The sequence below is a fragment of the Porites lutea genome, chromosome 5, assembly GCF_958299795.1.
Source record: "Porites lutea chromosome 5, jaPorLute2.1, whole genome shotgun sequence".
In the NCBI taxonomy this organism is placed as follows: Eukaryota; Metazoa; Cnidaria; class Anthozoa; order Scleractinia; family Poritidae; genus Porites; species Porites lutea.
The window spans coordinates 17488761-17494155 of NC_133205.1; the positions used below are offsets into that span (position 1 = coordinate 17488761).

Consider the following 5395-nt stretch of genomic DNA (forward strand, 5'->3'; position numbering starts at 1 on the left):
GTGCAGAAATACACCTTGAGGGGTGATGAATTTGTGACTTATTATTTCCTTCCGAATTATTAATCGTATGTCAAGCCCCAGGTAATTCCGTGCAAGTGCACCGTCTATTTGACTAATAATAATAATACTGATAATGATAACAATGATAATAATAATAAAACTTTCAATATTCATCTTATTATATTTACCTTTGTAACCTTATTGTACTGCTAATAGTAATGTTACTAATAGAAGCTAACACAATTTCTTTAATTTGAGCAGCAATTAGGCATTTAGTATCTCGAAGCAAAATTTTACGAAAGTAGCGTTCGTCTAATTGCAACCAAAGAACAATTTGACCATCCTCTCTTGTGGTAATAGCTTATAATTTCACGTTGGTAGCTTTCGATTCTAATGTTAATCTAACACAATTTGATTAATTGCCCCAATAGCAAGTCCATATAAGATGTCCCACGCAGTAGCAACAATCCAATTTGTTCTTCACTTCCAAACAAAGTACAGCCTCACTGCCAAAAGATAGAGTTCTGAAAATGAAATCAGTACTGTTATCTGCCTTGTTTGTCGCTCTTCTCCTAGTGTCCCTCGGACCTGACGGATCTGACTGTATCGACGCAGGTCCCGTCAAAAGAAGCGAGGTAAACAGCAATCGATAAAAAGCGGAAAATTTTTTAGAAAGATTCTGGTATCCTTATGACTACATATCGATGGTGCTCTTAGTATCACGATATATAATAATGAACAAATTCTAATTTTTTGTCGTAACCACGCTTTTATTTACATACTTTTATTTCCAGAGAAAAGTGATCGGCTATCGACGAAGTTTGTGCGAAGCTGCACGGAAATTGGACTGTTAACGGGAGATGGAGCTGAAAGACGACTGAGAGCCTACAGAAAACAAGCCCAAGAGTTTATAGTGTTAAAATCTTCGCTATATAGGGGAAAAGCGTTTAATTCAACGATGAGCCGTTTTTGATGTAACTTAGGTTAAACTATGTAAATCTTCGAGATGAAAGAGAACTGAATAAAATGAAATGTTATTTGACACTTGCAGAAATTGTAAATTGTACTGTGGTGGTAATTGCCAGAGGAAGATATAAAGACGAAATCCGTCAGGAAAGGGCGGAGGATAAGCTAGTTGGTGACTGAGGCAAAAGGTCGACTTCATCCGGGATACGCCCTGAAACAGTTAGGCATAATCATTTCTGACATCCAGCATAGCCCAATCGGGACATTTAACAAAATTAATGAATGACGCTGAGTATTAGTGCATCTCTTTAGTTGCATGTTAGTGAGAAATTCGGTTATTTCGTCTTCAAATAGCCGTTAACTCGTTCTTTATATATTTTTGCGCTTACTCACTCATGTATTAACAGCTAGGCTGAGGCGCCGCTGCCTGGAAACCAAGGACAAATTGGACTTTAACAATTGGGATGTCTGATATGACGTTGATGACAGAATTAATTTACTCCCCAAATTAATAGGTTTAATTTATACGTTAATTTTTTAATAGATAAATCACAATTATTGAACAGATACTTGCAGCTTGATTTTAGGATCAGAGACTGTTTCTTAGTTAATTATTCGCTATTGGACAGTGATAAGAAGCAGAGAAAACAGAAAATGAATTTCGTCTTAAATTTAATCGCATTTACAATAGGCCATTTGCAAGATAAAAAAGGTGCCATTGCGTTCGAGGTACGAGAACGCAACCCCTTATTTGTGTTGGGTGTTCTGTGCATTGTTGCATTTTCGTTCGTCGTCGTCGATACACATTTGCCTCGCTTTGAGGTGCTTGCTTAAGTTTTGCCTCACTTTGACGCGTTAACTCATGTGGTGATTCTTGTGTCCCGGGCGTTCATCTTTCAAAGGTTTGCTAAGGTCTGATATTCTTCGTAAAGCGTTCATCTTTTAAAAAGTTTGCTGAATCTTCGTAAAACGTACATCGATCTGTGATTGCTGAATCGTCCAAAGCGTTCATCTTTCAGGAGTTTGCTGTTAAATTTTACTTTGGATTAAGCCTTCATATTTTTCAGCATGGTTCGTCCCTGTCTTTGGAAAATGTCTGCGACTACTGGTGCATGCATCAAACCGGGTTTAATTCGGCGGCCGTTATGCCACAAAGTAAATTTACGAGTTGTGTAGCTCGGCAACCGTTGTGCCACAAAGTAAATCTACCGAGATGTGAAGGTCGGCGCGACATTTGACCATGACTTGTGATATTTTCGGTACCGGACAAACGAACACTTTAACTTTATGTTATTTATTAGGAAAAACTTATACATCAGCCCACAGTAGCGCCACTCTCGAGTCACCGAAATCAACACGCTCGACCAAATTACTGGAAAAGTTATTGACGTGAGCCGCACATGTGTTCCATTGAAGGCTTTGATAGGGTTAGTGCGAAGTTTGAATTCACATGTGAAAGCTTTTAAACCAGTAAATTCAATGTAATTCATTTTGTCAACAAGTTGATGATTGGATGCTGTTAAAAATAACAGAGAAAATTATCCGAAGAAATGTTTTTGAAGAAAGAAAAAGAATCCCGGGTTAAGAACTAATTAGTCTGCTACACAGCCGTTAGCCTGCCACGCATCCTACACAGCCGTTTTTAGAGTCGTCACGCAAAGCTCCTCCCCAGCGTTGCGTGACGACACTAAAACCAGCTTTGTAGCAGACTAAGAACTAATCAGCCTTTGAGAAACTGCACCCTGTAACTGGCGCCAGTAAAGCAAAATGTTCCATTTACACGTCCGACGCTGGCTAATGTCTCCTCCGATTAAAAGCACTTGACACCGAACCATACGATATCTTTTGAAAACATCCTTAGAATAATACACAGTTTAAATAGAGGTTTCGATGTACGCAACCCTTACGTTCAAAATATGCCATAATCATATTTATCTGCATCGCAACCACCCTTCCGCCTCAACAAACACATCGAACGCACTCTCTTAAGCTGCGATTACTCCAAGTTTTACTACTAATACCAGAATTCTTCGGGCTTTTTCTTTCTGGTGCAAATGAGAATTTTTTTTTTTTTTTTTTTTTTACAAAATTTGAATATGAAAGAAAAAAGAGAATTGAATCCTGGTTTTAGTGGTAAAAAGGCGTCATCGTTCAAATGGCGTATTACTTAGAATCTTTATCATTTATAATAATTTCACGTTTTATTTACCAGCCTCAATCATGTGAAAACCATAAGGCCCAGCTCTCAGAATTAACTTCCTCTTGTAGGTTTATGTCAATTTTTCAAAAAGGCATAACCCTCTTTAAAATGCTATAAGACTTTACTTTTCCAGATTTCGACGAGATTGTTACCAATATGAAATATGTATATTTCGGTTTCAACTTGGCGCGCGTTTGCTTAGCAGGCGTCTATATTCCATATACATTGGAAAATTTTATGTTTGAGATAATGGAATCAAAGGTTCTCGCTATGCTATACTGAGCACGTTTCAGGTAGTGGTTTTTATAACTGAGAAAGCTTCCGGTATAATAGCTACACAACTTCGTCTCCCTTGTAAAAGGAACAAGGAAAAAACAGAGAGGTAAAATTATTGCGGCTATAGCTAGCATTGCCTTTGCGTTTTTTCGAAAAGGAGGTTTTGCAGAAAATCTGAGACCTACTCTTTACAACAAAGAAAAAACAAACAAACAAAGCAAAAACAACAACATGCAAAAACAAAACCGAAAAAAAAATTACATATCATCAAAATACCATTTGATCTGGAGTCCACATTTCTTTATTTGATTTATTTCTTTTTTAGAATTCCTTGGGTACCTTTATGAATAGGCTCTAAAATTGAGAGTTTCAATTTAAGGTCGCAATAGCTTTCAATTTTTTCTTTCAATAACTTTTTAACCTCGCGTGTGCAATGACTTTCTCATTTTACTTAATTGTACTCCTAATAGTAATGTTACTAATAGAAGCTAACACAATTTTTTAATTTGTTTAATTTGAGGGGCATTTAGGCGTTTAGTATCTTGAAGCATAATTTTATGAAGGACACGTTAGTCTAATGCAACTAAAGAACAATTTAACCGTCCTCTCTAGAGGTATATTAATAGCTTATAATTTCACGTTGGTAGCTTTCAACTCTAATTATTATAATAATCAAACACAATTTGACTTATTGCCTTAATAGCAAGTCCATATAAGATGTCCCAGTAGCAAGAATCCAATTTATTCTTTACTTCCTTAAACAAAGAACAGCCTTACTGACAAAAGAGTTGTGAGAATGAAATCAATACTGTTCTCTGTCTTGTTTATCGCTCTTCTGCTAGTGTCCCTCGGACCCGAAGGATCTGACTGTATTGACACACCATCAAGCCAACAGAAAGGCAAAAGAAGAGAGGTAAACAGCAATCTATGAAAAGCGAAAACGTCTTTAGAAATATTTTGGTACTGTTATGACTGCACATAGAAGGTGCTCTTAGCATCACGATGAAAAAATTCAAATTTTTTGTTGTAACCATGCCCTTATTTACATTCTTTTATTGCCAGAGAAAAGTGATCAGCTATCGACGAAGTTTGTGCGAAGCTGCACGGAAATTGGACTGTTACCGGGAGATGGAGCTGAAAGACGATTGAGAGCCAATATAAAACAAGCGCAAGAGTTCATAGTATTATAATTTTTGCTCTATACAGGGAACAGCGTTTACTTTAACGATGAGCGGTTCTTGATGTTTAGGTTAAACTGTGTAAATGTTCTAGATGAAAGCGAACTGAATAAAATAAAATGTTACTTGACACTTGCAGAAATTGTAAACTATATTGTGGTGGTAATTGGCAGAGGAAAATATAAATAAGTAATCCGACAGGAAAGGTCGGAGGATGGGGATGGGGAGAATAAGCTAATTGTTGACAGTAACTAAAGGTCGACTACATCTGGTATTCACCGTGAAACAGTTAGGCATGATCATTTCTGACATCAAATTAACAATTTCAACTTACAACCAATTTAAATGACGCTGAGTATTAGTGCAACTATTCCGTTGCGTTTTAGTCAGAAATTCGGTTATTTCATCTTCAAATAGCCGTTAACTCGTTCCTTATTTATTTGGCAATGCGTTTACTCATGCATTAACAGCTTTGCTGCCGCGCCGCTGCCTGGAAACAGAAGACAAATTGGACTATTACAATTGGGTTGTCTTATATGACGTTGATAACAGAATTAATTTATTCTTTAATTTGTTAATACATAATCGCAATTCTTGAACAGATAATTGCAGCTTGAATCTAGGATCAGAGACTGTTTCTTAGTTAATTATCCGCTATTGGAGAGGCCATTTGCACGACAAAAAACAAAGACAAGAAGAGAAAAGAAAAAAAACAAAACAAAACAAAACAAAAAGGCGTCATTTTACTACTAATACCAGAATTCTCCAGGCTTTT

General features: G+C 36.7%; 1 long non-coding RNA gene across 1 annotated transcript; it reads left to right on the forward strand.

The window, feature by feature from the left end:
• The first annotated feature begins 478 nt into the window (after positions 1-478).
• LOC140939147 (uncharacterized) lies at positions 479-4750 on the forward strand. The gene is made up of 2 exons (XR_012165609.1): positions 479-635; positions 4505-4750. It is a non-coding gene; the product is annotated as an uncharacterized lncRNA (long non-coding RNA).
• Positions 4751-5395: the final 645 nt, after the last annotated feature.